Genomic DNA, 24201 nt, shown 5'->3' on the forward strand with positions numbered 1-24201 from the left:
GGACCCAGAGTCTGTCATACAGAGTGAAGTAAGTCGGAAAGAGAAAAACAAATACTGTATGCTAACACATATATATGGAATCTAAAAAAAAAAAAGGTTCTGAAGAACCTAGGGGCAGGACAGGAATAAAGACACAGATGTAGAGAATGGACTTGAGGACACGAGGAGTGGGAAGGGTAAGCTGGGATGAAGTGAGAGAGTGGCATGGACATATATACACTACCAAATGTAAAATAGATAGCTAGTGGGAAGCAGCTGCATAGCACAGGGAGATCAGCTCCGTGCTTTGTGACCACCTAGAGGGGTGGGATAGGGAGGGTGGGAGCGAGACGCAAGACGGAGGAGATATGGGGATATATGTATATGTATAGCTGACTCACTTTGTTATAAAGCAGAAACTAACACACCATTGTAAAGCAATTATACTCCAATAAAGATGTTAAAAAAAATCTATCGATGTAAGTCTTTGTTTCTCCCCCTCATACCTTTTGTTTGGATCCATGAAAACTTCCAACTTCTTTTTTAAGGTTTTATCCTTTTGTCTTTCAGTATTGTTTGCCTCTTCTAGAATAGCTGATATTCTAGGGTTAGACTGTTCTAGCCATTTTTTTTTTTTTAGTCTGAATTCCGGTAGCATGTTTTCTTTTCTGCGTAAGTTTTCTGTACTGTTGTTTATTTCCTGCTTGCCAGAACAGTTTTAGAGCTTTACTTTGTTTTTAGTTTTTGTGTAGTATTTTCAAATCTTGGCATGTTTCTTCTTATGCTCCCATAGTTTTACTGTGAGCACAAAGCAGGAACTTAATTTTTTTTTCCTCTATCTCCCAGGAATCTGTTTCAGAGGGAGGGAGGCAGTCTCTGATTCTGTGTGCTTTAAATTTTTTTGACTGTTTTGGGGCAAACTTTTTTCTCCTTTTTTTGGGGGGGGTGGGCAAACATTTCTGTTTGCTTATCTTTAGGAAGGAGGCAATCTTAGCATTGGGAATGCAGGAATATTCCCGAACTCAGCCACAGACGTATGCTAATTTTTAAAATGAGCCATGGAGGTCCACTGAGTTGCTATTGCAGGAAAAGAGAAACACTGTACTATAATAAGATTAGAGAAGAAGCAGGAGTTGGCAAGACTGGTAGCGAAGAGTTTATAATACTGATTTGCAAACCTTAGGGATATAAGCATTACAAATCCAGTTTTCAGCTTCTGAGCAGCTTCCTGCATCTGTACTTTAAGGGGCACTAAAGGAAGCAGCTTTGGAAGGCCAGGCTCTTTGTTCCCAGCAGAAAAGGTGGCAGAGGCATGCCATCTGGTTTGAAGTCTAGGCTTAATTTTTAGATAGAATGGTAACATGGTTTTAGGAGGAGATGTTTTAAGCTAGCAGAGTTGTAGTGAAGAAGCTAATGAGAAATGTGAAAGCCTGGAAAAATGTAAATTAGAATTATTATAACTGATCTAAGATACTTGTATTCTAGCTTAACACTCTTTAATGGACACCACTTGCGAACTTAAATCCTATATTTGAAGTCATAAAGTTATTTTTTTATTTTAGGTTTTTTTTAGTCTTATTTTATTTTCTAGTCTGTATATAAAGAGAGGAAATGATGCAAGTACAGCTTGAAAAGAGATTTTGCTTACTGAGTATCTGATTGAATTTTGAAAGAGAAAGTGATTGTAAGCCAAATTGTATGTTTTTGCTGAATTTTTAAAAAAATTGAAGTATAGTTGATTTACAATATTGTGTTAGTTTCAGGTGTGCAGCATAGTGATTCAGTGTTTTTGTTGTTGTTGTTCCTTTTACAGATTATATTCCATTGGAGGTTATTTTTGATTACTTTTTAAATTGAGTTTTCTCTAAGTTTTTGTGGATTAAGGAAGGTTATAAAACACATGTTGTGCTTATGTACTTCATCCAAGAACTTCCTTTTCCACATTAATTATATTTTAATTTTTATATAAAGTGTACTTAGCATTCATCTTTCCAAAAATATCAGTTCAGTGCTGTGAACAAAACAGAAGAGCTTTTCCTTGTGAAATTGTTGTTTCCAAAGATTCTTTTTTCCTCAGTAAAATTGCTTTATTTTAAATGATTATTTAAATCACACTTGCTCATTATAAAAAAAAAAATAAGAAATTACCAAGGTGAAAGATCACTTTAAATTCCACCTTTGGGAGAATTTTCATTAGCGTTTTGATGACAGTCCTTTCAGGAATTTGTTTTTGCACATCTATACACACATCCACACCCCTCCGCCCCCACCACTATCCATAAAAGGAATCATAGAGAAAAGCTGTTTATGTTATCTTGCATAGATCCTCATTATTCTCTCCCCTCATCTTATATCTCTACTCCTGTCCCACAGGTAACTCTTGCGGAAACCTATTGCAGTCACTCTCAAGCAGCATTAGCATCCTTGGGAAACATGTTGGAAATAGAAATTCTCAGACCTCACCCTAGACCTACTGAATCAGACACTCTGGGCATGGGGCCCAGATATCTGTGTTTTAACAAAACCTTCAGGTGATTCTGATGTGTGCTAATGTTTGAGAATCATTGACTTAGTGTATATATTTCTACATTTTTCTGTGCTCATACAACCCTACACATACATATATATAGATACAGGCTTTAATAAAACCATTTAAAAAACCTGGATCAGAGAATTCCCTGGTGGTCCAGTGGTTAGGACTCTGCACTTCTAATGCAGGGGCCATGGGTTCAATCCCTGGTCAGGGAACTAAGATCCTGCAAGCTGCGTGGTGCAGCCAGAAAAAATGTATATATGGATCATATTATATAAACTTCTGTATCTTTTCCAACTCAGCATTACTTTGTGGAAATTCCTGCAAGTTGTCAGGTGTAGCTCTAATTCATTCTTTTTAATAAATGGGTGTGGATCAAGACACTTCTTTATGGATGGGTGTTCACTAGACATCCTTGTCCATATGTCCTTATTTATCAGTACTTTCATCTTTATGGGCTAGATTCCCAGGAGTGGAATTGCTGGATTCAGGATGTACATACTTCCAGTTTGAATGATTTCTTTGCAAATGAGGTATAAGAGTTCACATTTTATTCAGCAACTTTCAGATATATTTAATATCTGGTTCTTTAGCCCTAACAACTGTGATAATTATGAATTGGGAGTTATAAACTCACTTTTACTGTGCAAAGGTAGCATGTTAAATTTTGTGTTAAATTTTATGAAAGTTCAAAAAATTCCCTTGTTTTAATCTTTTTTTTTTTTTTTTTTGCCATGGTGCTTCATTTCTGCTGTTTCTTGGATTCTGGCTAATATCAGCATCTAACCCATGGAGACTTCTACATCTGCAGAGGGTGTGTCTGTGGAACTTTGCGTGTGGGCTCTTGCTCTCTTCCACCCTTTAGATGTGTTAATCGTAGCAGTTGACTGAGAAGAGTAATCATTTCTTTCTCCTGAGGCTGCAGATTGTATAACGGTTTGGACGATGGAGTTTTAGCTTCAGTAGCTTGTTGCCAGCTGGATCTAAATGGCTTCCCTTTTCCCTTAGCATTTTGTGTTTGTTATTCTTTTATTCTGAGTCACAGTATCCTGCTGAGTTTGGTCCCAAGTATATTGGTTGCTGTTGGGCTTATTGTACGTAATTGAAGGGGTAATCTGATGTTTGCTGATCACTTCACGAAGTTGAGCTAAATCAATGCATTCAATCATTTCTATTTCTGGGGCTTGGTACACTCTCCTAGGCCCCAGCCTTCTGGAGGGGGGACCCTAGGACAGGACCCAGGGAGGCAGTTTCCTATTGAGGCTGCAAGTGACTTGGTTGCTTTGTTCTGCACTCACCTGGCGGACGCCTCCTTCCCGCAGATTCCTTCTGGCTTCTGGTTCCTGTTGAAGGAAATCCTGTCCTCCAGATGCTGCCCCTTCTCTGCTTGTGGCTCTGTGTCCCCTCATGGGCCGCCTGTGATCAGCCTGTCTTAACCATCAACTTAGAATCTTAGTATGTGAAGGCGCCTTAGAGACCTTCGCCTGGCCACCCGCACTTTGCAGATGAGGAAATTCAGGCTCCGAGCAGGAGAGTCTCTTATCTGACTAGTTAACTCAGCTGGTTTGACACTCAGGATTTGTAAATGATGTATTGGAAGCCATGACATTTTTTTTGCTCAGAAAGTTTGTTAGTGGCAGATCCACGATAAGCGTGGGGTTTTCCCACCTTCACCGGCTAATCAAAATGCCCTTCTCCATTGCATTGCTTCTGCCACTTCATTTCCCCATTGGCCAGGTACCCATTTCGTCCTTTGCCACCCTGCAGTCTTCCTTTGAGATTTACAACGTGAAGAATGGTGCTACTTCTTGGACCTTCAATTAAAATATCTCCCTTTTCTTACACTTTTTTGTCCTGCTGGAGGATGCTGCTTGTAACTAACTCTAGGCAACCCTGACCCTCTAAAGCTCATTTGCTCACAAAAAGCTGGGCCTGGTAACTGATGGTCATTGTACCATCAAGCTCTCAAGCTCAACTTAATATAAATTTCACTAGTTCGGGTGTCAGGGCACAGGCGAGGGTATCTTTTAGCACATGTCAATACGGCTAATTCTGGCTTTGACAATGGAATCAGGAGGGGCTTTTGCCTGAGATGAACTTCTGGATCACACGTTTACTTTGTGCGAATTTGTTTTTAGGAAATTACACTAACGTTACCTGTATTTTGACTTAAACATGGCAGCATGAGCATCTCAACTAATTTCTACCTGTTGGGTGGCATCCTCCATCATTGTCTGAACTGGGCTGGCTGAAGTCAGCTCTCCTTGGTGGTTCTTACTTTCTACCAACTTAGCTTGACCTTTTCCTGGCTGGTCTTTCTCTGCCTGGTCCTGCTTTTACCTTTTTGCTTTTTCTCCTGTTTTCCTTAAGGAGGGGGCAAACCAATTCCAAAGCAGCATGTTGTTCTAGCCACAGAGCAGGAGAACCGTGGTAGCTACCCTGCCTGGCCAGCAGCCACGAGATGTCAGTTCTTGTGAAATCTTGAGCTCCTTAGCTGCTACAAGAGATTGCTTGATGGTTCTGGCAGGCAGGGAGGGGAAAAACCACTTCTTAGACTCTAGCAAAACCTTTGACTTAGAGACGTTACATAAATCCTCCCTTAGCTTCGTCCCTGTCCAGATTCTTAAAGAGACACTACTGTTTCCTCTCAGCACAATGGCACGTTATGATGCCCTCTTCTGCTGTCACCGTGAGATGACAGACTTCTGTGAAAAGGCCTGAAGGTAAAATGTACAACTGCAGGAAACTGCAGGAAGAATTAGCCCCAGCACTCAGCATATCTGAAGGAATGTCTTTGCTGGTGTGGGCTGGGGGCTGTGGGTACCTAAGTACCAAGTGTTCTTAAAGTCTGATTGTCTCACTTCCCATATTTCAGTGGCAGCCCTCACAATTTTGGGTAATGTGCCGTCTTGTATTTTTTAACATAGAACTTGCAGGAATTAACATTTTTGTTCTACTTGATTTTTTTAAAAGATGTATTACCATCTTAAGCAAGAATTTTAGGCATGATGGGTGTGGGTCAGATTTTTCTTTGGGAGAACCCTCAGTAGAAGAAATAAGGTGTGAAGCAGTAAAAATGTTTTATTTTCACATTCTGGAAAGGCAGCTCTTCTAGAAGGTGTGATATGTAGAGATTCTACATTATCAACAATTCCTTCCCCTCACCCCTGAGGGCGTGTGCTGTTTGGTTTGAATACTGTTGTCTCAAACTCCTGCCTCTTTTTCCTCTCCATAACTTGATGTAGTTTGGCTTTAACCTTGTTTGTTTTTCTGAAACTAGACTCACTTATGAAGGGCACTAATCTGGCTCTTGCTTAATCTAAGGTTTTTTCTTAAGTCCCCATGTAGTGCAGTGCACTCTTCGAGTCACTAAGGATGTAGTGGAGAGGGAAACAGAAAAGATCCTAGGACCTCACTCTGCCGGAGTCCACTTCAGAGTTGGAGAGACAGACAAGGAGTAGGTAAATAAAGACATAAGAGTTTCAGCTAGTAGTGTGCGTTAGGACACTACAGCAGTATGATATGGTAGAGAATGGTGTGTGTGAGAGAGATTTCATAGTTTAGGAACCAGAATGCCCTGAGAGCCTTCTAGTAGAAGAATCAGAAAGCACAAAGTCCCCGAGGTAGGAATGAACCTCATGTATCTGAGGGACAGCAAAAGGCCAGTGTGGCCGGTGCCTCCTGAGTGAAGGAGAGGAGACAGGTCAGAGAGGTGGGTGAGGTCATTCACGGAGAGCTTTGTGGCCAAGGTGATGAAATGAGAAGTCGGTGTGGGAGTCTCGGTGGGGACGTTGCCTGATCTCATTTATACTTGAAAAATGTATTCTCAGTGTCCTCAAACTCCGCTGGTCCTCTTTCAAGTTGTGCTCTTTCTTTGTCTATTGCACTTTCTTCTCATCTGCTTACGTGGGCGTTCCCCGGGCCCACTCCTTTCTCCTCTCTTTCTAGGCAGCTTATCTCTCCTTGTTTTTTCAACCACAGCTCCTCCACGAAGTCTCCCACACGCGGGCCCTCCTCCTGACCTCTGCGCCTGCTGCATCTTCTGTTTCCAGCTGGCCCGTTTGCTCTTTCCACTCAATTATCCAGCCTTGGCTTCAAATCCAGACTGTTATATTTAAAAAAACTTTTTCAAGTTCTCCTCTAAACCAACCCCCTTTCTAACTTCCTGATTTCTGTTACCATACCCCCATTCTCCCAGGCACCGTGGCTTTAAATCGGAGTTTTCCTTATTCCTCTGTAACTGTCTTCTGCACTTGATCAGTCATCAAGACGTGTTGATGGTCCCGACTGTCTCTTTTCTCTCCTCTGCTGTGATTCTAATTCATCTTTGGATTGCTGTCTTTAGCCTCTTCAGAGATGCCTGTTTCACAACTTTGAACACTTTACTCTCCCCCTCAGTTATGGGTTATCATCTTGCGTTTGTCTCTTGCTTTGTAGCCATATCCTCTTTCTGTTCTAATGAGACAAGTCCCCTCTCGATCTTGGTGGGCTTTCTTCATTCTCTTATTTGCAGAACTTTGCCCAAGCTGCTCCAGTTCCATAACCAGGAATAGCCTCAGGTAGGGATGGGATACAGTGTTGTATGGAGGTAACAACACTAGAAAGCTGTACATTAGGTATCTTTTTGGCAATATTCTAAGGCTTGGTTTCACTTTATGGGTTAAGCTACTGTTTTGGAAGCTGTTGCTTTTGTTTTCTTTTCTCATCTTTTATTTTTTTGAATTTTATTTTATTTATTTTTTATACAGCAGGTTCTTATTAGTTATCTATTTTATACATATTAGTGTATACATGTCAATTCCAATCTCCCAATTCATCCCACCACCTCCACCCCCCCACCCCCCCCCCACTGCTTTCCCCCCTTGGTGTCCATATGTTTGTTCTCTACATCTGTGTCTCTATTTCTGCCCTGCAAGCGGGTTCATCTGTACCATTTTTCTAGGTTCCACATATACGTGTTAATATATGATATTTGTTTTTCTCTTTCTGACTTATTTTGCTCTGTAGGACAGTCTCTAGATCCATCCATGTCTCTACAAATGACCCAATTTCGTTCCTTTTTATGGCCGAGTAATATTCCATTTTATATATGTACCACATCTTCTATATCCATTTGTCTGTTGATGGGCATTTAGTTGCTTCCATGACCTGGCTATTGTAAATAGTGCTGCAATGAACATTGGGGTGCATGTGTCTTTTTGAATTATGGTTTCTCCGGGTATATGCGCAGTAGTGGGACTGCTGGGTCATATGGTAGTTCTATTTTTAGTTTTTTTAAGGAAACTCCATACTGTTCTCCATAGTGGCTGTATCAGTTTACATTCCCACCAACAGTGCAGGAGGGTTCCCTTTTCTCCACACCCTCTCCAGCATTTGTTGTTTGTAGATTTTCTGATGACGCCCATTCTAACTGGTGTGAGGTGATACCTCATTTTTGACTTGCATTTCTCTAATAATTAGTGATGTTGAGCAGCTTTTCATATGCTTCTTGGCCATCTGTATGTCTTCTTTGGAGAAATGTCTATTTAGGTCTTCTGCCCATTTTTGGATTGGGTTGTTTGTTTTTTTAATATTGAGCTACATGAGCTGTTTATATATTTTGGAGATTAATCCTTTGTCCGTTGATTTGTTTGCAAATATTTTCTACCATTCTGAGGGTTGTCTTTTCATCTTGTTTGCAGTTTCCTTTGCTTTGCAAAAGCTTTTAAGTTTCATTAGGTCCCATTTGTTTATTTTTATTTCCGTTACTCTAGAGGGTGGATCAAAAAAGATCTTGCTGTGCTTTATGTCAAAGAGTGTTCTTCCTATGTTTTCCTCTAACAGTTTTATGGTATCCGGTCTTACATTTAGGTCTGTAATCCATTTTGAGTTTATTTTTGTGTGTGGTGTTAGGGAGTGTTCTAATTTCATTCTTTTACATGTAGCTGTCCAGTTTTCCCAGAACCAGTTATTGAAGAGACTGTCTTTTCTCCATTGTATATCCTTGCCTCCTTTGTCACAGATTAGGTGACTGTAGGTGCATGGGTTTATCTCTGGGCTTTCTATCTTGTTCCATTGATCTGTATTTCTGTTTTCGTGCCAGTATCATATTGTCTTGATTACTGTAGCTTTGTAATATAGTCTGATGTCAGGGAGTCTGATTCCTCCAGCTCTGTTTTTTTCCCTCAAGACTGCATTGGCTATTCGGGGTCTTTTGTGTCTCCATACAAATTTTAAGATTTTTTTGTTCTAGTTCTGTAAAAAATGCCACTGGTAGTTTGATAGGGATTGCACTGAATTTGTAGATTGCTTTGGGTAGTATAGTCATTTTCATAATATTGATTCTTCCAGTCCAAGAACATGGTATATCTCTTCATCTGTTTGTGTCATCTTTAATTTCTTTCATCAGTGTCTTATAATTTTCTGAATGCAGGTCTTTTACCTCCTTAGGTAGGTTTATTCCTAGGTATTTTATTCTTTTTGTTGCAATGGTGAATGGGATTGTTTCCTTAATTTCTCTTTCTGATCTTTCGTTGTTAGTATATAAGAATGCAAGAGATTTCTGTGCATTAATTTTGTATCCTGCAACTTTACCAAATTCATTGATTAGCTCTAGTAGTTTTCTGGTGACATCTTTAGGATTCTGTATGTATAGTATCATGTCATCTGCACACAGTGACAGTTGTACTTCTTTTCCAATTTGTATTCCTTTTATTTCTTTTTCTTCTTTGATTGCCATGGCTAGGACTTCCAAAACTATGTTGAATAATAGTGGTAAGAGTGGACAACCTTGTCTTGTTCCACATCTTAGAGGAAATGCTTTCAGCTTTTCACCATTGAGAATGATGTTTGCTGCGGTTTTGTCATATATGGCCTTTGTTATGTTGAGGTAGGTTCCCTCTATGCCCACTTTTTGGAGAGTTTTTATCATAAATGGGTGTTGAATTTTGTTAAAAGCTTTTTCTGCATCATTGAGATGATCATATGGTTTTTATTCTTCAATTTGTTAATATGGCATATCACATTGATTGATTTGTGTATATTAAAGAATCCTTGCATCCCTGGGATAAATCCCACTTGATCATGGTGTATGATCCTTTTAATTTGTTGTTGGATTCTGTTCGCTAGTGTTTTGTTGAGGATTTTTGCATCTATATTCACGAGTGATATTGGTCTGTAATTTTCTTTTTTGTAGTATCTTTGTCTGGTTTTGGTATCAGATGATGGTGGCTTCATAGAATGAGTTTGGGAGTGTTCCTTCCTCTGCAATTTTTTGGAAGAGTTTGAGAAGGATGGGTGTTAGCTCTTCTCTAAATGTTTGATAGAATTCACCTGTGAAGCCATCTGGTCCTGGACTTTTGTTTGTTGGAAGATTTTTAATTACAGTTTCAATTTCATTACTTGTGATTGGTCTGTTCATATTTTCTGTTTCTTCCTGGTTCAGTCTTGGAAGGTTATACCTTTCTAAGAATTTGTCCATTTCTTCCAGGTTGTCCATTTTATTGGCATTGAGTTGCTTGTAGTAGTCTCTTAGGATGCTTTGTATTTCTGTGGTGTCTGTTGTAACTTCTCCTTTTTCATTTCTAATTCTATTGATTTGAATCCTCTCCCTCTTTTTCTTGATGAGTCTGGCTAAAGGTTTATCAATTTTGTTTATCTTCTCAAAGAACCAGCTTTTAGTTTTATTGGTCTTTGCTATTGTTTACTTTGTTTCTATTTCATTTATTTCTGCTCTGATCTTTATGATTTCTTTCCTTCTACTAACTTTGGGTTTTGTTTGTTCTTCTTTCTCTCGTTCCTTTAGGTGTAAGGTTAGATTGTTTATTTGAGATGTTTCTTGTTTCTTGAGGTAGGCTTGTATTGCTATAAACTTCCCTCTTAGAACTGCTTTTGCTGCATCCCATAGGTTTTGGATAGTGTTTTCGGTGTAATTTGTCTCTAGGTATTTTTTCATTTCCTCTTGGATTTCTTCAGTGATCTCTTGGTTATTTAGTAACATATTGTTTAGCCTCCATGTGTTTGTGTTTTTTACGATTTTTTCCCTGTAATTCATTTCTAATCTCATAGCGTTGTGGTTGGAAAAGATGCTTGATATGATTTCAATTTTCTTAAATTTACTAAGGCTTGATTTGTGACCCAAGATGTGAACTCTCCTGAAGAATGTTCCGTGTGCACTTGAGAAGAAAGTGTAATCTGCTGTTTTTGGATGAAATGTCCTATAAATATCAATTAAATCTATCCGGTCTATTGTGCCATTTAAAGCTTCTGTTTCCTTATTAATTTTCTGTCCGGATGATCTGTCCATCAGTGTAAGTGAGGTGTTAAAGTCCTCTAATATTACTGTGTTACTGTTGATTTCCTCTTTCAGAGCTGTTAGCAGTTGCCTTATGTATTGACGTACTCCTATGTTGGATGCATATATATTTATAATTGTTATATCTTCTTCTTGCATTGATCCCTTGATCATTATGTAGTATCCTTCCTTGTCTCTTGTAACACTCTTTATTTTAAAGTCTATTTTATCTGATATGAGTATTGCTACTCCAGCTTTCCTTTGATTTCCATTTGCATGGAATATCTTTTTCCATCCCCTCACTTTCAGTCTGTGTGTGTCCCTAGGTCTGAAGGGGTTCTCTTGTAGACAGCATATATATGGATCTTGTTTTTGTATCCATTCAGCCAGCCTGTGTCTTTTGGTTGGAGCATTTAATCCACTCACGTTTAAGGTAATTATCGATATGTATGTTCCTATTACCATTTTCTTAATTGTTATGGGTTTGTTGTTGTAGGTCCTTTTCTTCTCTTGTGTTTCCCACTTAGAGAAGTTCCATTTGCTTTTGTTGTAGAGCTGGTTTGGTGGTGCTGAATTCTCTTAGCTTTTGCTTGTCTGTAAAGCTTTTGATTTGTCCATCGAATCTGAATGAGATCCTTGCCGGGTAGAGTAATCTTGGTTGTAGGTTCTTCCCTTTCATCACCTTAAATATATCCTTCCACTCCCTTCTGGCCTGTAGAGTTTCTGCTGAGAAATCAGCTGTTAACCTTATGGGAGTTCCCTTGTATGTTATTTGTTGTTTTTCCTTTTTTGCATTCAATAATTTGTCTTTAATTTTTGTCAATTTGATTACTATGTGTTCTGGCGTGTTTCTCCTTGGGTTTATCCTGCCTGGGACTCTGTGCACTTCCTGGACTTGGGTGGCTATTTCCTTTCCCATGTTAGGGAAGTTTTCAACTATAGTCTCTTAAAGTATTTTCTCTGGTCCTTTCTCTCTCTCTTCTCCTTCTGGGACTCCTATAATGCGAATGTTGTTGCATTTAATGTTGTCCCAGAGGTCTCTTAGGCTGTCTTCATTTCTTTTCATTCCTTTTTTCTTTATGCTGTTCCGCGGCAGTGAATTCCTCCTTTCTGTCTTCCAGGTCACTTATCCATTCTTCTGCCTCAGTTGTTCTTCTATTGATTCCTTCTAGTGTATTTTTCATTTCAGTTATTGTATTGTTAATCTCTGTTTGTTTGTTCTTTAATTCTTCTAGGTCTTTGTTAAACATTTCTTGCATCTTCTCGATCTTTGCCTCCATTCTTTTTCCGAGGTCCTGGATCATCTTCACTATCATTATTCTGAATTCTTTTTCTGGAAGGTTGTCTATCTCCACTTCATTTAGTTGTTTTTCTGGGGTTTTATCTTGTTCCTTCATCTGGTACAAAGTCCTCTGCCTTTTCATTTTGTCTGTCTTTCTGTGAATGTGGTTTTCCTTCCACAGCCTGCAGGATTGTAGTTCTTGTTTCTACTGTCTGCCCTCTGGAAGCTGTTTCTTATCTCCTGGGTATGTTGGCAACAATCAGGGTGTATTGCTACCCCATGGTGCCTTGGGTATAGCCTGTGGCATGAATCACTGGGCTTTCCAAAGGTGAGGTTAATTCAGAGAGAATTACAGCTCTCTGCTTAAAAAGATGGATTAGAAAATTTAAATTGCCATTAAATAATACTAGATTCACACTTAAGTAGGGCAAATCATTTGGGGCAAAGTAGGCCCTTGGCTCCAATGAAATAGCTTAAAAACCAAACATTTCTAATAAACCTGTTATGTGCTAAGCACTATACTCTTTAATGAGTTCTTATTTAATTTTACAAAACCCTGTAGGATAGGAATTATCTCCATTTACAGATAAGAAAATTGAGGTTCAGGGAAGCAGGGTGGTGTTCCTTCATTAACATGTATTTATCTGGGCCAATATCTGGGTTTCTTACTGAACTGAGTGAGGTATGGCCACCCAGCTGAATTCTTTTGGAAGTTGGATTTGAATCCCAGATTTTCTGACTCTCAGTCCAGGACATTCTCAGATATACCAAACTATCCCATGAACACAGACTGTTACCCTTTGTTTATATCGAAATACTGAGTGCAGTCTCTAGTGCACTGTGGACTTTCAGTAAATGTTTACTGATTGAATTTCTAGAGAATCACTGAGGGGTCAGACAAGCTTGTTCTCTGATCCTTTATAGGAGCATTCTAGACAATGGCTGTGGTCACTGGGTGAGTGGGTCCAGTTGACAAAATGGTTGATAATTAAAGATGGTGCTTGGTCACATCTGTGAGATTGTACAGGCTCCTTGTACCATGAGCTCCAGCCACACTTTCCTCTCAGTTCCTCATGAATGTCATACGTCTTCCTACCCCAGGACATTTGTACGTACTATTCCCTCTTCCCGGCACACTCTTGCTCCCTCCCCCTTTGTATAATTCTTACTGTGCAGGTTTCAGCTCAGATGTCACACCCTCAAAGTCCTCTAGACACTCCACATTTTACATTTTGAGGGGGTTTTGTTTATTGTTTTGTTTAATGTATCTTCTCTTTGGCTTGTAAACACCAGGACAGCAGAGATTTTAAATGTTCTGTCCAATGACTTTCCAATACCAGTTCAGTGCCATGTACAGTAAATATTTGTTGAATGAATACCTGGTTCTAATTTAGTTCCCTTCAATAAACAACGTTCTGTGTTCATCCTGGAGCGTGCTTTAGTTTTGTTTGCTTATAGAAATAAGCAAATGTATTGTTATGTACATTTTCCCACTAGGTATGTGACCATCCCTATTTTGGGATGGGGAAAGTCTTGTTAGTTTTTTGTTCTCCAGGTGCACAGACAGTCAGAAAGAAGGTCAAGCAAGAGGGGGAGCTATCAGCACGATGGTCAGGAAATTGGGAGGTTTGGGGGGAAGATGTTCCAGAGTTTGAATCGTAGCTAAATTTGGAAGGTACTAAATGGACTGTATCAAAATTATGTTGTAAATTAAGGACGTCTTTGTGAGGTAGACAATTCCCAGCTGAGAATTAGAATTTCACGGTGAGGTAGTTCTGATAAAGTAGGGAGTGAAAAGCTTGCCTTCTCTAGCAGAAGATACCTGAAGCGTTCCCTAACTCAGGAAAGATGATCTATGAACCGTGTCACGTGAACTCCACCCCCACTCCAACCTTCTCTGGCATCTTTATTAGTATCACCCAATACTCAGAGTTATTATGCTCCATGTCTTTGGGGGGAAAAAATCATGGCACTACTACCTTATTGTTGAGAGCGCCTTGTAGTGCCCTACAAAATGTTTTTACATGTGAGCTATTTCATTAGCACCACACGTGACTATTTAGCAGAGGAGGTGAACTCAGAGATGTTAAGTGACTTGCCCTGAGCGCATTCCTGCATGCACTGATTCCCATGACAAATTTTATGGGCCAAGTACTATATGAGGTACAAGCAGGGACAGATCAAGGTTTTGTGGGGTCTGAAACTTCTGCAATTTTCCTCTTTCAGAGAAGGAATATAAAACTAAAAATATAAAATTAGATTGAAAGTGAGTATGATGAGAAATTACAAAATTTGTAAAAGCTGACAAATCCCATAAATTAAAAAAATATTCCCAATATTCCTCTTAGTCCGATCCTGAAAATGCCCTCAAGCCACTCCAGTGTCACCCAGCAGGAAGGGCCGTGTGTCTGGGGGAAGACGAATGAAAAGAGAGGGCACACTTCACGGATGGTGGTTAAAGTGTCCCCCCTACCCCAACCTCCAGCATAAAATGTGGAATACTTTTACGACATTATTTTTTCCTATAAAATTTCACCCAACACACTTTGGGTAAACACCTGATCCCAAGCAGATTTCCCAGGAGTCCATGTTTTTGTTTTCCTCTGTCATGGTGACCACCCCAGGCTTGTACAGATCAAACTCTATCCCATTTTAAAAATTACCTACTATTATAGACTAGACAAAGCCAACAGTGTGATGGTGCCTCAGGCCCTCCCAGGGCCTTGGAAGAGGCCTCATGAACCAAGGGCCCGAAGCCTGAGCTTCACCAGCTTTATGGTAAGTCTACCTCTGGGCACACAGTGTACAAACATGGAGAAAACAGGCTGCCCTGCCCTCAGTTCACCATTGGAGAGGTCAGAGTAAACTCACAGAAAGCGCTTAGTGATCCTGTGATGAATGGTTAGATAAAGACAAGTTGAGGATGCTCCTGAAACCCCCGGAAGGCCTCAAGGAACGCTTCTCGGAGAAGCATCCTGGGTTGAGAAGGATAAGAGTCCGGGGACAGGCAGGAAAAGAGAGGGTGCTGACTGAGAGGGTGCATGCACTGGTAAGAGCCATCTGATTGGAGGGGAGGGGGGAGGTGAGCCTGCGAAGGGAGGTTCTGGGGATCACACCTCAAACAGGGGCAAAGCAGGCATTGAAACCCCGGTCTTCTGACTGTACCCTGCTTTACGGCATTATATGATGATCCATGTGTTTTCCATGTTCTCATACTTAATTTTGCACTCTTTTCTTCTAAATATAGAGGAGAACATCATTCAGTCTTTTCTGACAGATAGTGAAACTATTGAGGGCAGAATCAGCAGCCCAAGCCAGGGAGGGGACAGGAGGACATTTTCGGAATAACAGGGATAGTTATACTCCTGGAACAAGTAGCACCTATGTGGGAACCCTTTGAGCAGTACATGGCTATCAAGGTTCCATGTTTCCCCAGGGGCTTGTCTGGTTTAAACCTTCCTCCTTTTGTGAAGATCAGTAATAGGGAAAGGGGATCCACTAGAGAGGGAAGTTTAGGGGGAAATCTCATGAAGCACTTTAGAAACAGTTGCTGGTATAGATCACGTTAAAGACTTTATCTTCTATGAATTTCCAAACACTTTTGTGCCAACTTGGAATTTGAAGTGACCAGGCTCTGGAGCAGCATGTAGACGAGGGCTGATCTCCCTGGTAGATCTGGGATGTGGGAAGCGGTGAGCATGGGAGGGAATTTGAAAATCTAGGTCACTAAAACCAAATGCATTTAAGCATCTGACATAATCATTTATTGTTTAGAGTATGGCTGTAGTTATTAAAAGTGACTTTCTAGAAAGAAGAAACATAGCTTCTTGTATTCCCTTGAGAACAGAGACCGAAAAATCCACAGAAAAAACCGAAATGGTTACTGAAGTATCATTTTCAGCAGAGACTTTCAGCACATCAGTTAAGAAAGTTGCATCATTAAAGCATTGATCGATTTAAATGTACTTGGCCACCCATAAATTCGTAGGTCAAATAGAAATCCCACATCTTGCCATTTAAACTCATAATAAAATGTTGTGTAAATGGGGTAGTGCATATCTTTTGCGGTACGTGGGCCTCTCACTGTCGTGGCCCCTCCCGTTGTGGAGCACAGGCTCCGGACGCGCAGGCTCAGCGGCCACGGCTCACGGGCCCAGCCGCTCCACGGCATGTGGGATCTTCCTGGACCGGGGCACGAACCCGTGTCCCCTGCATCGGCAGGTGGACTCTCGACCTCTGCGCCACCAGGGAAGCCCCCATAGTGCATATCTTGGTAAGAAACTGAAAACACTTTGCATGCATTGGAATGTAAAGGATTAGTGGTATAAACATGACTTGAATGACTATGTGTGTGAAGTCCAAGACTGGCTTTCATAATCAGTTGTCTGCTTTTATTTAGAATTGTGACTTTATGGTTCTTTATACCTTCACTGTATTCTTCTTTAATAAAGGTGTTTTGGAAAAGTTACACATAAATACAATAATGTTTTAGCAGGTGAGTGCCCTACTGAATAAAATTCAATGGTAAATACTCTTGATAATCACACTAGATTGTATGTTTGAATTCAGATTTTTATAAACTAGATTTGTTTGAAGTGTGAGCACCCTATACATCTTTGTGTGTTCTGGAATTTTAAAAAGGTATTTATACATGAGTGGGAGAGGATTAAACATGAAAATAGATGATATTTGTCAAAACCACTGACTGAATTCGATAGTAAGCTTCCCCCTGTAGGCAAAGCAGGGAAGAATATCGGCTAAATTGTGGTGGGTATCAGTTAATATGTGACAGTTTGTTGGTGGCATTTCTGTGGGTAGCTGCCATTGTGCGTTCAGCGGAAACTGAGGTCACTGGGAGGGACAACTAGCCATTAACTTGCATGGGGCCCTTGATAAAGAATACAGAATTTGTGAAGCATGTTTTTTGATGGTGGTAAATAAAAGTATCTTCAGCTAACACAGATGAGTAGATAAACTTATGGTACATTAATATACCCACCACCCTCCTCCCTCCATCGTTGCTAACCCCTGGCAACCACTAGTCTGTTTTCCATCTCTATAGTTTTGTCATCTTGAGAATGTTATGCAAATGAAATCATACAGCATGTGATCTTTTGAGGTTGGCTCACTCAGCATAATATCCTTAAGGTGCATCCAACTTGTTGTATGAATATTTATTCTTTTTCGTTAATGAGTAGCATTCCATGGTATGGGCGTACCACAGTTTAACCATTCATCTATTGTAGGACATTTCGATTGCTTCATATTGGTTATTATAAATCAAGCTGCTGTGAACAGTTGTGTGGGTGTAATTTTCATTTCTCTGGGATGAATGTTCAGGAATGCAATTGCTGGGTGGTTTGGTTGGTGTATGTTTAGTTTTTAAAGGAACTGCTAAGCTATTTTGTGGAGTGGCTGTACCTTATGACATTCACGCCTACAGTGTATGAGAGATCCAGCTTCTTTGCATACTTGTCCACATTTAGCATTGCCACTATTTTTTATTTTAGCTGTTCCAATAGGTGTTTAGTGATAGCTTTTTATAGTCCCTGGTACAGACTTTTTCCCTTTATTCTGGTAAAATATGCATAACTCATTTGAACACTGTATCCACTTTTAAGTGTACAGTTCAGTGGCATTAAGTACATTTATATCATACAACCATTACCACCATCCATCTCCAGAACTTTTTTATCTTCCCAAACTGAAACTCTCTACCCATGAAACAATAACTCCCTATTCCTCCATTCCCCAGCCCCTGGCAACCACCATTCTGCTTTCTGTCTCTGAATTTGACTACTGTAGGTACCTCACATGTGGAATCATGCCATGTTTGTCCTTTTGTTTCTGACTGACTTAGCATAATGTTTTCAAAGCCTGTCCATATTGCATGTGTCAGAATTGTGTTCTTTTTTAAGGCTGAGGAATATTCCATTGTATATATACACTACACTTTGTTTATCCATTCATTTGCTGGACATTTGGGTGGTTTCCATCTTTTGCTGTTGTGAATAATGCTGCTATAAGCTTTGATGTACTAGTTTCTAAGTCTCTGATTTCAGTTCTTTTGTGTATATATCTAGAAGTTGAATTGCTGGGTCACATGGTAATTCTATGTTTAATTTTTTGAGGAACCACCAAACTGTACCTCCACATTGGCTGTACCTCATACATTCCTATCAGTAGTGAACTGCACGAGGAATCTAATTTCTCCACGTCCTTTGCCAACACGTTTCTGTTTTTGATACTAGCCATCCTCATGGATGTAAAGTGGTCTGGTATAGATTTTGATAAAGAGATTTGAAATGTTTATGCAGCTATCCCTGTAGTAGGGATTACTGATTAGGGTCCTTCAGACCTTTCAAATTGCGACCAGTTTTCATTCTACCTCAGGGTGAGATTAAAGTTAATTTACACATCACTCTGAAATTATAGGTATTTTTCACGATCTTAATATATTTGGATACTGAGTTGAGATAATAAGAGTTTATGTGGTGAGTTCAGATAGCAAAGAATAATCTATCTAAATACTTTTGGGTAGGAAAAGTTGAGAGTTCAAATAGAATAGATTTATCTAAAAAGTTATGTGAATCCAATTAAAAAGCCAGAATTGAGAGTGGGAGTTTAGAGAGGAGATGGTCTCTATTTTAAAGTCATTTGTCATAGCAGGGAAAGCTCAACCACTTTATGCAACTACATGTTTTATGGTTAAATTGGTGACTTTAGGTCAAATTGCCTGAATGGTGTCTAAGAGAATAATTAATTTCTATAATGCCTGCAAATCCAAATCCAGAGTTTTTTTGGGGGGTTTTGGGGTTTTCTGATCCTTACTTCACTGATTCTTTGACTCCTAGAAGGTAAGCCCTTAGGAGGTATGAAAGAATAGAGACTCTGGTTCCTCTTGGGGGTTTCCTGTGGGAACAGGACTCCCTGAGGGATGGCACTTAGGATGGTCCTCAAGCCCCAGGGAGGATGGGGAGGGCAGGTGACTCAGAATGGTGATTAATTAAATAAATGTCTATTGTGCTCACCTGCTTACCTTCAAGGCACTGGTGGAGGTCAGGTTATGGACCTTGCCTCTTTTCCTTTCACACTTCAATAATTGGAAAGTCTTAAAATTATACTCATTCTTTGCCAAAAGTCTGTGTGTGTGTGTGTGTGTGTGTGTATTGTGAATATTACCTGTATATGTAAACTGCACATTGATTTTCCATGGTCATCTTGGCTTAAGAGAGAATTTAAAAAAATAAGTGACTTAACATGGGTGTCTGTGTGGGCAGGAGTATGGGGAGGTGCTATAGTCTGAATGTTCATGTCCCTTAAAATTCATATGTTGAAATCCTAATACCCAGTGTGGTGGCGTTAGTGCGTGGGGCTTTTGGGATGTCGAGCCCTCATAGACGGGATTAGTGTCCTTATAAAAAAAGACCTCAGGGCTTCCCTGGTGGCTCAGTGGTTGAGAGTCCGCCTGCCGATGCAGGGGACAAGGGTTCGTGCCCCGGTCCAGGAAGATCCCACATTGCCGCGGAACTGCTGGGCCCGTGAGCCACGGCCGCTGAGCCTGTGCGTCCGGAGCCTTGCTCCGCAATGGGAGAGGCCACAACAGTGAGAGGCCCGTGTACCGCAAAAAAAAAAAAAAAAAAAAGACCTCACTGAGCTCTCTTGCCACTTCTGCCATGTGAGATTACAGTGAGAGGATGGACATCATTGGGGAAGTGGGCCCTCACCAGACACCGATTCTGCTGGTGACTTGATCTTAGACTCTCTAGCCTCCAGAACTATGAGGAATAAATGCCTGTTGTTTATGAGTCACCCAATTTATAGTGTTTTGTTATAGCAGCCTGAATGGACTAAGACAGGAAGGAATGGGAGAAGGCAGTTAGGACATTTCCTGCCTGACTAAGATAGATTTCTGGGAGATCTTTGCTTCTCCCCAGTAGACTGATGAGTGTTACTGTGTTGGCCACAGGGTTTTAAAAGCCCTGATTGGGGAGGGGTCCACTCACTGACCCAGGATAGGTCAGTGAACCTTCTGGAAATACCTAAAAACAAAACAAAACAAGAAAACAGAAAAGAAACAAAAAAAAAACCCCACCATTTACCTGTTAGAAGGGAACTGCTTCAGTTTCTTTCTCTTTGGAGGTTGCCTTATGGGAAAATCCAGATAGCCTTTCCAAATGCAAATCCAGCCAGCCTGGAGTTAGTAAGCCAGGCTGTGAACCAACTGAGGATTATTACTATTGTTTTAAAGGCTTTTAAATAAAAAAATGCAGATGAAAATAAGTTAGAAACTACAGGAGGAAACTTGAAACATACTCATGGTATAACAAACTTCACATGCTAAGAGCCAGCGACCACACAGGGTTACTAGAGCTGTGGCACTTTTAAGGGCTTCTGGCAGTCGGGAAAACAAATTCTAGGTCATTTTGAAGCAATGCTTTATGGCAGGATGAAGATGGCTCTGAGTTCTGAGAGGAGGGAGGATTCTGTTGAAGGACATTCTACACGTTGACCTTAACTTCTTCCAGAGTTGGCTTTGGCTAATCAGCTTTCCTTCATGCTAACGGTGCAAGTGGTTTTTACTTTTTCATTTTTGTCTCAACCCTCTGTTTTCCTTTAAGTAGGGTGTAGCCTTTTATCTTGGCCACGTGATCACCTTTATTTGCCAGATTTTTTTAGGCCTGATTTAGGCAGGAGGCATTTTGATTTCCTTTTTCCTTTGAGTTTTTCTTTGTTCTTTTCCAACTTGCTCAGTAAGTGTGCCGTTAGAGTTTGATACTCCAAAGTGAAGACCGCTCTGTGTCCCCAGGAAGGCCCCATTTCACCTCATCACAAAGCTGTTAAATCGCTCAGGTTGGGATTTGTGACTGGCCAGAAGGTTCAGGGACTACTGCAGAAGAACTGCCAGATGAGTCCGCAACCTCCAGCTGAGTGTCAGGACATCCGGTCCACTGGGATATCATCTCGTGCATCATGGTGTCCTGGGGTTCCTGCACTGCCATTGGCTAATACTTGATAGAGGCAGGGGGAGAAGACAGGAGGTTCATGTACACAGAACACAATTCGGGTAGGTTAGGTGGAGCACTTTTATGAATATGTTGAAGGATTTAATGTTTTGGGGACTGAAGTACTTAAACATTTCAGAACCGAGATGCTTCTGCTTGTGGCCTGTGACCTCTTTTCTTAGGTGGCATTTAAACCTATGAGTTACTTTGTCTTCATAAAACAGTTAAAACAAGCAGAAGATGTCTTATCTATTGAAAGCCATTGATATGTGAGGACAGAAGCAACCAAGGCAGCCTCCTTATTAAAAAAAAAAAGCAGCTTATTAAAAAAACTTTAAAGATACACCCTTCCCTGCCCCCTCCCACATTGGGTTCACCCCTCCCCACTGTTCTAGCTCAGTTAACAACCTGCTTTACTAAGCCAATGCTCCCACCTTCTCTGTTGACCGGTACCAGCTTCACACTTGCTACCCAATACCTCTGTCCTTCCAGATCTGGGTTAACTATGTGACCTTTGAGGTGAGCGTTAAGCAGCATATGGCACTTGCAGAGTAAGCACTCAGTCAGTGTTTATTGCCTGGACTCATCATAAACACCGCGATCAGCATAATCCTCCCCAGTTTTTCTATGGATGAATACCACCTAGTGGCCACTGTCCCAGCTAGGTTAGCCCCTCTCTCCAAATCTTGAGTGTGCACGCCTCTGGAAGAAGAGTTGGCTGTTTGACTTTAGGTATTGATTTTAGGGGATGGGAAAGGAAGAGGGGGCAGAGAAGCCCACCGGAGGAGACCTAGTGCCTGCTGTGCGCCAAGGAAAATATAGTCTCTGGCCAAAGTTTCCAGGGATTGTGATTTCCGGGACCGTTTCAGAAGTTAAAAAAATTTTTTTTTTATTGTTTACATCTTTATTGGAGTATAATTGCTTTACAATGGTGTGTTAGTTTCTGCTTTATAACAGAGTGAATCGGCTATACATATACATGTATCCCCATATCTCCTCCCTCTTGCGTCTCCCTCCCACCCTCCCTATCCCACCCCTCTAGGTGGTCACAAAGCACGGAGCTGATCTCCCTGTGCTATGTGGCTGCTTCCCACTAGCTATCTGTTTTACATCGCATAGTGTATATATGTCCATGTCACTCTCTCACTTCGTCCCAGCTTATACTTCTCCCTCCCCGTGTCCTCAAGTCCATTCTCTACGTCTGCGTTTTTATTCCTGTCCTGCCCTTAGGTTCTTCAGAACCATTTTTTTTTTTGATTCCTTATATATGTGTTAGCATACGGTATTTATTTTTCTCTTTCTGACTTACTTCACTCTGTATGACAGACTCTAGGTCCATCCACCTCACTACAAATAACTCAATTTCGTTTCCTTTTATGGCTGAGTAATATTCCATTGTATATATGTGCCACATCTTCTTTATCCATTCATCTGTCAGTGGACATGTAGGTTGCTTCCATGTCCTGGCTATTGTAAATACTGCTGCAATGAACATTTTGGTACATAACTCTTTTTGAATTATGGTTTTCTCAGGGTATATGCCCAGTAGTGAGATTGCTGGGTCATATGGTAGTTCTAGTTTTAGTTTTTTAAGGACTTTCATACTGTTCTCCATAATGGCTGTATCAATTTACTTTCCCACTAACAGTGCAAGAGGGTTCACTTTTCTCCACACCCTCTCCAGCATTTATTGTTTGTAGATGTTTTGATGATGGCCATTCTGACAATGAGGTGATACCTCATTGTATTTTATTTTTTGTTTTATTTTAATTTTATTTATTTAGACTGTGTTTGGCCTTCGTTGCTGCGCATGGACTTTCTTTAGTTGTGGTGAGCGAGAGCTACTCTTCATTGCAGTGTGCAGGCTTCTCACTGCGGTGACTTCTCTTGTTGTGGAGCACGGGCTCTAGGTGCGCGAGCTTCAGTACTTGTGGCTCACGGGCTCTAGAGCGCAGGCTCAGTCGTTGTGGCTCACGGGCTCTAGAGCGCAGGCTCAGTAGTTGTGGCTCGCGGGCTCCAGAGCGCAGGCTCAGCAGTTGTGGCTCATGGGCTCTAGAGTGCAAGCTTCAGTACTTATGGCTCACGGGCTCTAGAGCGCAGGCTCAGTAGTTGTGGCTTGTGGGCTCTAGAGCGCAGGCTCAGTAGTTGTGGCGCACAGGCTTAGTTGCTCTGTGGCATGTGGGATCTTCCTGGACTAGGGCTTGAACCTGTGTCCCCTGCATTGGCAGGCGGATTGTTAACCACCTGCGCCACCAGGGAAACCCCCTCATTGTAGTTTTGATTTACATTTCTCTAATGATTAGTGATGTTGAGCATCCTTTCATGTGTTTGTTGGCAATCTGTATATCTTCTTGGGAGAAATGTCTATTTAGGTCTTCTGCCCATTTTTGGATTGAGTTGTTTGTTTGCTATTGAGCTGCATGTAAATTTTGGAGATTAATCCTTTGTCATTTGCTTCGTTTGCAAATATTTTCCCCCATTCTGAGGGTTGTCTTTTCGTCTTTTTTATGGTTTCCTTTGCTGTGCAAAAGCTTTTAAGTTTCATTAGATCCCATTTGTTTATTTTTGTTTTTAATTCTATTTCTCTAGGAGGTAGGTCAAAAAGGATCTTGCTGTAATTTATGTCATAGAGTGTTCTGCCTAGCTTTTACTCTAAGAGTTTTATAGTGTCTGGCCTTACATTTAGGTCTTTAATCCATTTTGAGTTTATTTTTGTATACAGTGTTAGGAGTGTTCTAATTTCATTCTTTTACATGTGGCTGTCCAGTTTTCCCAGCACCACTTATTGAAGAGGCTGTCTTTTCTCCACTGTATATTCTTGCCTACTTTTTCAAAAATAAGGTGACCATATGTGCGTGGGTTTACCTCTGGGCTTTCTATCTTGTTCCATTGATCTATATTTCTGTTTTTGTGCCAGTACCATACTGTCTTGATTACTGTAGCTTTGTAGTATAGTCTGAAGTCTGGGAGCCTGATTCCTCCAGCTCCATTTTTCTTTCTCAAGGTTGCTTTGGCTATTTGGAGTCTTCTGTGTTTCCATACAAATTGTGATATTTTTTGTTCTAGTTCTGTGAAAAATGCCATTGGTAGTTTGATAGGGATTGCATTGCATCTGTAGATTGTTTTGGGT

At 40.6% G+C, this 24201-nt stretch overlaps 1 protein-coding gene and 1 non-coding gene across 2 annotated transcripts in view; both read left to right on the forward strand.

Annotated features, from left to right (window-relative positions):
- ARHGEF28 (Rho guanine nucleotide exchange factor 28) overlaps positions 1 to 24201 on the forward strand; it is a 310421-nt gene that overhangs the window by 58222 nt on the left and 227998 nt on the right.
- Positions 2655 to 2727, forward strand: TRNAR-UCU (transfer RNA arginine (anticodon UCU)). The gene has a single exon. It is a non-coding gene; the product is annotated as a tRNA-Arg (tRNA).

This window comes from Globicephala melas, chromosome 3 (assembly GCF_963455315.2).
Source record: "Globicephala melas chromosome 3, mGloMel1.2, whole genome shotgun sequence".
NCBI lineage: Eukaryota > Metazoa > Chordata > Mammalia > Artiodactyla > Delphinidae > Globicephala > Globicephala melas.